We start from the raw sequence: 12454 nt of genomic DNA, 5'->3' as shown, positions 1-12454 counted from the left end.
ACCCACAGCCTGTAGCACCGAGAAGCACCTCCTAAGTTTCCCTCCAACACTTGTAATATTGGAAATTAAATGCATCATTCAATTTTGGGAAGAAGGGGTTTCAATTCATGAGTAGACCAGTACTCCATAAAAGAGCAGTTGTAGCGTGGGATGTGCTCCATTTAAACAGGCGCATAATCAGTGTTCTGGCAAACCACATAACTAGGGCCGTGGATAAGGCATTAAGTTAACAGAGGCGAGGGTGAGGTCAGGTGAAAGAAGGTTTAGAAATTTGAAGGGAAAAGTTGACATAATAGAGCAGTGTAACGATTTGGGTAATGATATGCAAATGAGGCAGGAAACGACAATGTTTAATGTACAGAGTGCATCAGCAAGTAAGACTCATGCAAAGAATAAATTTAAGGATTTTTGTCTAACTGCGCAAACTAGATGAATTATTGACACAAATCAACATAAATGGTTTGCATCTAATTGTCATTACAACGACATAGGGCAGGATTTAGTGCAATTGACAGGGATACTGCCCATCGATTGGAGAACTAATGTTGCATCTGTGGGGGAGACCAAATGCTAAGTGCCAATGAACACTTAACTGGCCAGCGTCAGGGCTGCCCCACAATCAAGCCCCCCACTCGATCAGAAATCTCGCCCCTGAGAGCTATTGGCCATTCAGAGGCCATCAGCTCTCCATTGGCAGCAACACCACCTGGAGTGGTGGCTGCTGCTAGTAATGCTCCAGGTCTCAGTCCTGCACACAGACAAGCCAGACAGGATGGGCGGGGGCGGGCAGGAGTTGCAAGGGGTATGGGGATCAAAGGTAAGGGTGGCGGTGGTGGCTTTTCAGTGGCTTCCTCTTCCCAACAAGGTCAGGAAGACAAATCATTCCCCCAATGTTTCTCCTGTTTCTGAGCCCTTTATTCCCCCTCCTTTAATACTCCTTCTCAATTATGCATGTGTTATAACCTGAACGGATCTTAGGGAGTGGGGATGATTAACTACCCTGGGGTCTTGCAGGATATGAGCTCCCCGAGGGAGCGGGGGACCCTTAACAATACTTTTCCTTGCATTAATAGAGTTGGCCAGTAAGGCACCAACTAGAGAAGTCTCTGTAGAGAACTACTGAAACAGTATATAACAATAATTGTAAACTAAATAAGTTTTGATTTGACTTACTCATTGTGGACTCTTCATTGCCCTTACAAAATTATCTTTTTTTCCCCCTTTTGAGATTCATTAATCAATTCACCAAACAATCAGAAGGAAATGATAATGACCATGGTTGGCATCTGCCCACAAATACCATCTGATATATGTGTAGCAGGGTCATAAACATTAAGAAGAGCAACAATACAGCACAATGTGAGTTTTTGTGTGCCCTATAGCTGATCCCACTGTGATTATTAAATAAACCAGAGAGTACAAATTTTATTTTGACAGTATTGTGCCAAATTGTTAACTTGACAGGAAAAATATCCCATTAGTTATTTATAACACTGTTCAGACCATAACATTGATTTCAGTGATTGCCTCAGCCTTATTGACATGTTCAGCACATTGTACCATGGGTGACAGTAAATTCATATTTGGGGGGAAGGATTCAATACTTGTGACACGGATTGCAAGAAAACCTTTCAGGTTTTGTTTTATCTATTTCAGCTACCCGTTCTGTACAGAAAAGAAAGGCGACTCCAAGCTGTAGCTCACATTGCTTCATTGTTGGAGAGTTGGAGAGGGATAAGGGAGGGAGGGAGGTGTGGAGGAGAGGGGACAGTCCCGTTCACCTTCTGCTGCCGAAGCCAAGAGCAGAGGCAAGTCAGGCCTGCTTTCTCTAAAATTTAGAAGGTTAACGGGTGGTCTGATTGAAGTCTTCAAGATATTAACAGGAAAAGGCAGGATTGATAAAGATAAAGGGCGCGATCTACCGGCCACGACGCACCCAAATGGGCGGGACCAAGTAGCACTCACGTAAGTAGGCCTTAAACCTACTTCCTGCCTACTTATCCGGTGTACCGGCCTCCCTGGATTTACTGGCCTTCCCAGGAAAGCCGCGGCTTGGCGCCGTTCTTTACTAGTCCCCACAAAAGTGGACCTGGCAGAACGGCGCCCGGGTAGTCTCCCAGGCCATCGGGAGTGCCTGGGTGATCAGGGGTAGTGCAGGGTGGCCCCCTGGTCCTCCCTCTAGATTATGGGCACCTTGGCACTGCCATCCTGACACTGCCAAGATGCCCGGGTGGTGCTACCAAGGGTGTCAGGATCTGAGGAAATGAGGGCCACGCCCATGAAAGGAGGGTGGAGGGGATATGAAGGATGGAGGGGGTTCAGGGCAGGTAAGAAGGGTCCTCAGGAAGGTTGAGGGTTGATGGGTGGGCGTCCTGGAAAGGGGGGCCTGTAAGTGGGTGAGGGGGCCCTAAAGAAGGGGTGGCCCCAAGGGACCCCATAGTGGAGTGTCCTCACTTGGAGGGGAGGGGGGGGGGGGGGGGGGGGGTTTGCCCTTGTGTGAGAAGAGTGACATTGCCATGGGTGAGTGGGACCACACATCATTTAGAGATGCCAAGGGCACTCTTTCAAAATGGCGACCCGATCTCTGAGTTCAGCTCCCCAGTGATGAAAATAATTCTAAGTGTGGGCTAACCTGGTGAGAAACACCCAGGGCACATAAAAGTGAACTAGCCGGCAGGGTACTCCCAGCAAAATCCGCAACAAATGGCAATTAGAATCTTTTCTATCACGGGCAGCACAGTAGCGCATTGGTTGGCACTGCTACCTCACAACGCTGAGAACCCGGGTTCGTGTGGAGTTTTGCACATTCTCCCCGTGTATAGGTGGGTCACACCCCTACAACCCAAAAATTGCGCAGGTTAGGTGGATTGGCCATGCTACATTGCCCTTTAATTGGAAAAAAAAATAATTGGGTACTCCAAATCTATAAAAAAAGAAACTTTTCTGTTAAATCGTGCCCAAAATGTTTTCACTGGTTGGAGATTCGAAAACTATGGGGCGTAGTCTAAAAATAAGGGCCAGACCATTCAGGAGAGATGTTAGGAAGAACTTCTACACACAAAGAATGGTACAGGTTTGGAACATCTCTTCCACAAACAGCAATTGATGCTGGATTGGTTGTTAATTTTAAATCCAATATAGATGCATTTTTGTTACCCAGAGATATTAAGGTATATGGAGTTGTTCCACTGATCGGCCATGATCTCATTGAATGGCGGAGTTGGCTCGAAGGGCCGAATGGCCTACTCCTGTTTCTCTGACTGAGTGACAGCTCCCCAAGGCCTGCTCCGACCTTGTTACCACAAGAGACACCCCCCCCCCTGTTCTTTCAGTTTCTGTTTCTACTCCTTGTCCTCCCAAATGTCATCTGAAATCGTTCAGTGCTGCTGAATGACTCCAGCAGGAATAACGGCTCCAGCTCTTCCAAGCACAGATTTCTCTCTCTCCCACCCTTTGCTGCTCCTCCAATCAAAGATTCTGCTCTGGAGGAGCTGCGAGAGCAGGAGGGTTGAAATCTGTGATTGGAGGTGATGGGACAATGACTAACAGGAGCACTCAATGCACATTTTTGTCTCATTGGTGTCCTCAGTAGGTTCCATTCAACAGGTCTTAGCAACTCAATGGGAACATAATATGAGAGTTTCAAGAGAAAGCTCTCAACAGTATACTCACACCTGTGGATCTGCCGATATTATAACTTGTTCATTTCTTTTTCATACCTGAAATGAAGTGTATTGTTAGACAACATTTACATGCCAATCAGCATGAGGGGAAGAGGAATGGACAGAGATACAGACAAACCAGCTCTACAAGGAAGTGACAAGGAATAAAAGGACTAAAGAAAGAACATTGACATGTCCAGCGTGGGACAGAATCTGGAGGAGCAGCTGTGTCTTCCCCATGCCAACCGCTCCTCCAATCACTGCTCTGCTGTCAGTTCCTACTCACAGCACCTATCAGTTTAACTGCAGCTCATGTATGTTTTTTGTAAAACTGACCCAACTGTGGCTGAGAGTGGGAGAGACCTACGGACAGCTTTGTGGTTGGACTGGCTTTTTTAAAAATCGGAACCGTCAGTTTCACTGAGTGACTACATTTCAAGAAGAGGTTATCAGCTGCAAAGTGCTTTATGATGTCCTGTGGTCCTAAAAAGTGCTAGAAAAATCCAAGTCTTCTTTCCTGACTGTAGGAAGTTACACCAACATTTACTACTCTCTCTCTCAAGAAATGCAAACGGATAACATCATATTACTTAAGTATTGTACAAATTGCAAATCACATTGTATTATATTGATGATGTGTTTTGTAATAGTCTCTTGGGTGGTTGATGACAGATGGTGATCTCTTTGCCTGACTCGTTATTAAAGAAACAGATTTTTAACACAATATGGAACCGTTATGTCTGATTGGCTGATTTCACGGGTGTTACTTAGAGAATATCTTAAAGCTTTCACAGACCTCTGGCATTTTGACAAGATGGATACGTCATGTTCTAAACACTGATTTCCCAACTGATTGTCCATGGATGGCTGCTTAATAAGATCTGGCATTTCCAGATACTTTATGTGATGAAGGGATTTTTCCACCTTCACACAATGTCACATCTGTCCCGTGTTTGCATAAGGATCTTTCTAATCTGTTCACATTTAGAAATCTTTCTTAGTTCAGTAAGTCAATTTGGGAGGAGAATGTTCTGGGCAAAGTTTTCTTGTTGGTCTATTTCACAATCTATTCCTTGTTTTGAAGCATTAATCGAAGTCTTTTGCAGCGTACACTAAGAATTTGTGGTGACCGCTTACTACACAGTGACAACTGATATCCAGATTACTTAGACTACTTGAACTGCACAAGATGTTTCCCATTCTGTGGAAGACTTTCTCCTGCCTGGGTCCAAGATATTATTTAATGCAATTATTTCATACAAAAGAGGATAATTGGATTTTAGGTTATCAGTAATTCCACAGGGTATAAAGATCAAGGGCGGAATTCTCCCCCCCCCTCGCCGGGTGGAAGAATCACTGGGGCGGTGAGCGAGTCCCGCCACGCCGCCCCGGCACCCGCACGCGATTCTCCCACCCCCCCAAACCAGCGCGGTGAGATTGACGGCTGGCCGCTGGGAGAATCGCTGCTCGCCGTTTATAACGGGCGAGCGGCAACTTTCCGGCCCGGATGGGCCGAGCGGCCTGCCCAACACGACAGGTTCCCACCGGCGCCGTCCACACCTGGTCGCTGTCGGCAAGAACAGCGCGGGAACGCTGGGGCGGCGGCATGTGGGGGGGGGGAGGGGGGTTCTTGCACCGGGGAGGGCCTCAAAAGGGGTCTGGCCTGCGATCGATGCCCACCGATCAGCGGGCCGGCCTCTCTGAAGGAGGACCTCCTTTCCTCCGCCACCCCGCAAGAGCCATCCGACATTTTCTTGCGGGCGGCCGTGGGGAGGACGGCAACCGCGCATGTGCGGGTTGGCACCGGCCAAGCTGCGCATGTGCGGGTGACGTCATTTACGTGGCGCCGGCCGCGTCATTTACGTGGCGCCACTTTTACGCGGCGCCAAGGGCCGGCACACGTAAATTACATGGCGCCGCTCCTAGCCCCCCAGCGGCGGGAGAATAGGGGGCTGGGAGCGGGCTCCGACGCCGGAGTGAAACACTCCGGTTTTTACTCCGGCATCAGGACTTAGTCTCCCGATGGGAGAATTGCGCCCCTCATGACTCTTGAACAACAAAGTGGAATAATTGAACAACATAGGTCTTCACTGTTAATGAGAAGCATTGGAACCTTCAGGTATCTCTGTACGATATAGCATTCAAGAAGCCAAATGACAAAGACTAAATGGTTCACAATTCTATTTGTGTTTTCATGATCAGCGAGTCTGAAGACTCTGCTGATTGCCGTTTTTCACTGCAATGTATTTTCAATATCTACTCTGCAACACAACTTATCACGGGCAGCACGGTAGCACAGTGGTTAGCACAATTGCTTCACAGCTCCAGGGTCCCAGGTTCGATTCCGGTTTGGGTCACTGTCTGTGTGGAGTCTGCACATCCTCCCCGTGTCTGTGTGGGTTTACTCCGGGTGCTCCGGTTTCCTCCCACAGTCCAAAGATGTGCAGGGTAGGTGGATTGGCCATGATAAATTGCCCTTAGTGTCCAAAATTGCCCTTAGTGTTGGGTGGGGTTACTGGGCTATGGGGATAGGGTGGAGGTGTTGACCTTGGGTAGGGTGCTCTTTCCAAGAGCCGGTGCAGACTTGATGGGCCGAATGGCCTCCTTCTGCACTGAAATTCTATGATCTATGATCACAATATTTCAGTACCTCAAAAAACTCAAAAAGCACCAAGATAGAGTGGGACAATGGGTAAGTATACAAATAGGACTTGACTGAAGTCAATGGAAAATACTCTTGAGAATCATGTGCAGTGTAACACAGGTTAATGATTCATTATGAGCCCATTATACATGCCTGGCAATTTCACCCCCCCCAAAAACAATTAATCTTCCATTAGTGACAAAATAAACCAAACTCTATCCATTATTCCACTCTCTTTTTGCAAGTTAATTATGGATGACAAAGGCCACTTAGCCCAGCGAATGACCTTAATAGCACTCCCACCTCCATAATGATTTTACTTACCAACAAATTGTGCAGTTTGCAAGTTGAGTGAACAGATATGAGTAGGGTAAGTGGGGAGTTTGATGAAGGTGTGAGGGGAGAAGGTGCTCCTTTTTTGCACCTTTTTTCTCATTTTGGTGGAAGGTGTTGGTTGGTGAGTAATTCAGAAGCAATTCTACTTATAACAATTTGTCTGTTGTCTTAAGGTATGGTAAGAAGTCTTACAACACCAGGTTAAAGTCCAACAGGTTTGTTTCGAATCACTAGCTTTCGGCGCACTGCTCCTTTCTCAGGTGAATGAAGAGCTGGGTTCCAGAAACATATATATAGACAAAGTCAATGATGCAAGACGATATTTTGAATGCGAGTCTTTGCAGGTAATTAAGTCTTGACAGGTCCATACAGAGCAACTGGAGAGAGGAATAATCACAGGTTATTCACGTGTGAATTATCTCAAGCCAGGACAGTTGGTAGGATTTCGCAGCCCAGGCCAGATGGTGGGGGGTGAATGTAATGCGACATGAATCTAAGGTCCCGGTTGAGGCCGTACTCATGTGTGCAGAACTTGGCTGTAAGTTTCTGCTCAGCGATTCTGCGTTGTCGCACGTCCTGAAGGCCGCCTTGGAGAATGCTTACCCGAAGATCAGAGGCTGAATGCCCTTGACTGCTGAAATGTCCCCCGACTGGAAGGAAACATTCCTGCCTGGCAATTGTCGAGCGATGTCCGTTCATCCGTTGTCGCAGCGTCTGCATGGTCTCACCAATGTACCACACTTCAGGCCATCCTTTCCTGCCACGTATGAGGTAGACAACATTGGCCGAGTCGCACGAGTATGTACCACATACCTGCTGGGTGGTGTTCTCACGTGTAATGGTGGTTCCCATGTTGATGATCTGGTACGTCTTGCAGAGATTGCCATGGCAGGGGTGTGTGGTGTCGTGGTCGCTGTTCTAATGTGATCCGTGCCGTTTTTGGCGCTGGGTCCCGGCCATCGCACCGGTTTTCGGAGAATCCCGCCCCAGATTTTTTTTTAAATCAGAACATCAGTCTATTGAGAATTCCAATGAGTCACAACCCTTTGAGTGAAGAAATGTCTCCTCGTCTCAGTCCTAAATGATTGGCCCCTTATCCTGAAACTGTGCCGCAGTCTTCTAGGTTCCCCAACCAGCAGAAATAAACCCTCAGTGTCTCCTCTGTCAAGCCCCTTCAGAATCTTATATGTTTCAATGAGATCAGCTCTCATTCTTTTAAACTCCAGAGAATATAAACCTAATTTTCTCAATCTCTCATCACAGGACAACCCTCACATTCCAGGGACCAATTTAGTGAATCTTCACTGCTGCCTGCAATACAAGTATATCCTTCCTTAAATATGGAGACCTAAAATGTACCTAGATAGTACCTAGACTACCTCATTTCTATATTCCAATTCCCTTGCATTAAAGACCGGTAAACAATTTGCCTTCCTAATTGCTTGCAGTATCTGCCTGCTAACTTCCTGAACTCCTTGTAAGAAAACACCCAAGTGACCCTGAACATCAATGCTTAAAGTTTTGCACCTTTTGGGTGGCACTGTGGTGCAGTGGTTAGCACTGCTGCCCATGGCGCTGAGGACCCGGGTTCCATCAGCAAAATTGGATCCATTACTCTCAATCTCTTTATCTAAGTCATTAATTGTACATTGTAAACAGCTAAGGCCCAGGACCAACCCTTGTGACACTCAACTGGTCTTGTCTCCCAACTTGAGACTGCCTCAGTTATGCCTCTTTGCTTCTTGTTGGTTATCCAACCCACCAGCCAAGCCCATGAATTTCCCCAACTTCATGAGCCCTTATCCTGCTTGTTAAATTTTTGTGTGGCGTATTATTGAATGTCTTTCAGAAATCCAGGTATATTACATCTGCTTTATCTTAAGAGGAAACGTTCCCCTTTTTCTACCCTACTAAATATATTGTTAAAAATCTCTCCCATTTGAAAATCATGTTAAATTTGTCTGATCGACTACAATTTTCCTTTTTTAAAAACACGTTTACTGAACATTTTTCATTATAAACAAAATAATATAAAACAATTATTTCAAGTTACAATGACAAAGAACACAACAATCAAATGCACAAATTAACTTGAATTCCCAACATTAAACAAAACCCCTTAACAATTGACGGCGACTAGTTCTTTAAAAAAGGAAATGAATGGCTGCCATCTTAGGTAGAACCCTTCTACTGACCCCCCTGATGGTGTACTCGACCTTCTCCAAATGTAAGAACAACATGAGGTCACCCAACCAACTCGAGACACAGAGCGGAGTAGGACACCTCCACCCAAGCAGAACTTGTCTCTGGGCTATTAGCAAGGCAAAGGCAAGGACATTGGTGTCACCCCCCCCCCCCCCCCCCCCATCTGCAGCACCAACGGACATGGCTCCACATCAACATTAAGTATCTCTGCCAAAGTGGTGAAGAAAGAGACCCAAAAGTTGACTAACCTGGGACAGGACAAGAACATTCGAGAGTAGTTAGCCGGCCCCCGAGAACAATGTTCACACCTGTCCTCCACTCCAGAGAAAACTCTGCTCATCCTCGCCTTGGTCAGATGAGCCCTGTGCACCACCTTGACCTGGATCAGACTAAGCCAAGCACATGAGAACTTGGAGCTGGCCCTGTGAAGAGTCTCTCTCCACATCTCATCATCCAGAATAGGGCCCAATTCACCCTCCCATTTCACCTTTACCTCATTCAACGGAGCTGACTCCACTGATAGGATCTGGCCATATATGCACAAAATAATCCTCCCACCAGATTCAGCCAAAGATAAAATCCTCTTCAATGCAGAGGAGGGTGGTGCCAAGGGGAAAGTGGGGAAAGTCTTGTGAGACAAATTGTGAATCTGAAAGTATATAAACAGATTGAAAACAGGGAATTCAAATTTCTCTGACAACTCTTTGAAGCTGTTGAACCTTCCCTCCATGAACCCAAAACTACTCAAACTTTTCCCATGACCTAAACGTTGACTCTAGACCCATTAGCAAAAAGAGGTGAATATTGCAGATAGGGACCAGCAAAGATATGGATCTAAGTTTGAAATGCTGTCTGAACTGCTTCCAGATTCTCAAGGTGGACACTACTACCAGATTCGAGGAAGATTTTACCAGAGAGAAAGCAGCGATGCAGTTACTAATACACCAAGGCAAGAACCTTTACAGGAGCTCGCCTCCATTTGCCCCCATATGGAACCTGGATCACTAACTACCACAATACTTTTTCAATATTAGCTTTCAATAATAACATAATAAATTGGGTAAAGCCAAACGTCCTTATTGGGGCTGGTTTAGCTCACTCGGCTAAATCGCTGGCTTTTAAAGCAGACCAAGCAGGCCAGCAGCACGGTTCGATTCCCGTACCAGCCTCCCCGGACAGGCGCCGGAATGTGGCGATTAGGGGCTTTTCACAGTAACTTCATTTGAAGCCTACTCGTGACAATAAGCGATTTTCATTTCATTTCATTATTGCTCATCTCTCTGGAGGGATACCCTATGGATCCTTGGGGTCTAACCAACCCAAATAAATGTGGACACTAACTTAGTGATTTTGACAAAGAATCACTTGGGAACAAAGATGGGGAGACATTGAAAAATTAATAAAAATCTCAGGAGCACATTAATCTTAATAGTCTGGACCCTGCCCGCCAAGGAAACGTGATGTTATTCCACTTCTCTAAGTCAGATTTGACCCCATTAACCAGACCAATATAAGTTAATTTATGAAGCGAGGCCCAATTATGTGTCACCCAGTTTCCAGATAACGAAAGCTATATCTAGCAAGGCAAAAATGATGGGCTCCCCTCCCTGGGAGGTTAACCAGGTAGTTTTCGCTCTTATCTAGATTCAATTTATACCCAGTGAAGGAACCAAAGCCCCTGAGCAGCTTCATTATCTCATCCGTAGTGGATACTGGGTCCGTAATCGGCTCCACCGATTTATCCCCCTCCACTTATTTGCAAGATCGAAGTGCAGTGGCAAGTATTCTATTTCCAAAGAAACCAGGAGCGGAGGCAATGGACATCCCTGTCTCGTGTCCGTATTCAGCGGACAGTAGTCTGCATTCAAAGCAATTGTGCAAATGCTAGCAGTGGGGGCCCTATACAACAAATAAATACAGGATATCAACTTTGTCCAAATCCAAACCTCCCAAGAATCTTAAAGAAATATCCCCACTCCACCCTATCAAACTCCTTTTCAGCTTCGAGGGAAACAATCACCTCCGGTTCGACACCGAGGAGGGAGAGAGGGGAACATTTAATAGAAGACGTATATTGGCTGACAATTGCTGATTGACAAAGTCTGTCTGGTCTTCTGAAATCACCTCTGGGATATAGGGCTCCAACCGTAGTGCCAGCACATTTGCAAGTAACTTAGTGCCAAAATTCAAAGCAAAATATATTGGTATGACCCACATTACGCAGGGACCTTGTATTTGTAAGGATGAGGGAAATAGAGGCCTGCACAAGTGTAACGGGACAAGGAGTCATTGAACATATCTAAAATTAAACGTACCAATTGTTCTACAAACGTCTTATAAAACTTAATAGGAAGCCATCAGGGCCAGGAGCCTTACCCACCTGCATCAACCCAATGCATTTCCCAATTTCCTCTGGGGATTCCAACTCTTCTTGCATCTTCCTGTCCACCACTGGGATGGAAAACATCTGATATGGCGAACTCTCCACAGAGACTCTGATCTAAAGAGATCCTGATAAAACGCTTCCAAAGCCACATTGACCTGAGGCAGGGCGGAAACCGGGATGTCACTCAAGTCCCATACCTGCACAATCTCCAGGGAAGCCATCTGCCGTCTCAGCTGGTGAGCTACAAAGTAACTGGTCTTCTCCCCGTGTCCATAAAATGCACCCCTCCAACGTCGCAGCTGGCTCACCCCCTTTATGCATTGATAATAATTCAAATTGTGTCTGCAGCTTTTTCCTACTTGCCAGCAACTCAGGGGTTGGGCAAGTGAGATCTGGTGGTCCAGCTCAAGGATGGAATCCACCAGCCTCTGCCGCTCCACCCTCGCTGTCTTCATGTGCACTTTGTAGGAAATTATCTCCCTTGGTAACAACTATATGGGCTTTCCACAGCATGGAAGGTTAGAAAGACTCACTTCTATTAAATTTAATATATCCCTCAATGGTGACAGACATGTGTTCACAAAATCTCTTGTCCGCTAATAATGCCATATCCAATCTCCATGGTGAATGCTGGGAGAGACCTGACTCTAGTGTCAAATCAATAAAATGTGGGGCATGGTCCGAAATCACACTCGCCGAGTCATCCACTCCCTCCATCAAAGGGAGGAGACGATATGCGAGTATACCTGGTGGACATTGGAGAAAAAAGGAAAAATCGTTATCATCTGTTCCATGAAAACTAACAATGCCTTTGCCACCCATGATGGAGTCAGAGATTTGTGCCTGGATTGATCCTTCCTGGAACCAGAACACAGTTTAAGCATCCCCAAAATAGGCTGATGTGAATCCAAATCAGGGATGGAGGCTAGAAGCTTGTTAATAAAACCATAATGTCCCAGTTTGGAGCATAGCTATTAACCAGGACCACCGATCTGCACACCAAAGACCTACGTCTACCATTGGGGTCAACTAATATCTTCGCGGCAGAAAATTGAACACTTTTATTTGCTGCACCCTAGGCCCTACCATCAAAGCCCATATGATAAACCTGTCCCCCCCACCCCTTTTGTAACCTTGTCTGATCTCTAACCTGCAAATGAGTGTCTTGCAGAAACACCACATTGGCATTTAAACTGTTAAGGTGTGAAAATGCCCTCGACC

Source organism: Scyliorhinus canicula, chromosome 18 (genome assembly GCF_902713615.1).
Source record: "Scyliorhinus canicula chromosome 18, sScyCan1.1, whole genome shotgun sequence".
Taxonomy (NCBI): Eukaryota; Metazoa; Chordata; class Chondrichthyes; order Carcharhiniformes; family Scyliorhinidae; genus Scyliorhinus; species Scyliorhinus canicula.
The sequence above is the reverse complement of the archived record's forward strand: the minus strand, read 5'-3'. Positions refer to the sequence as shown.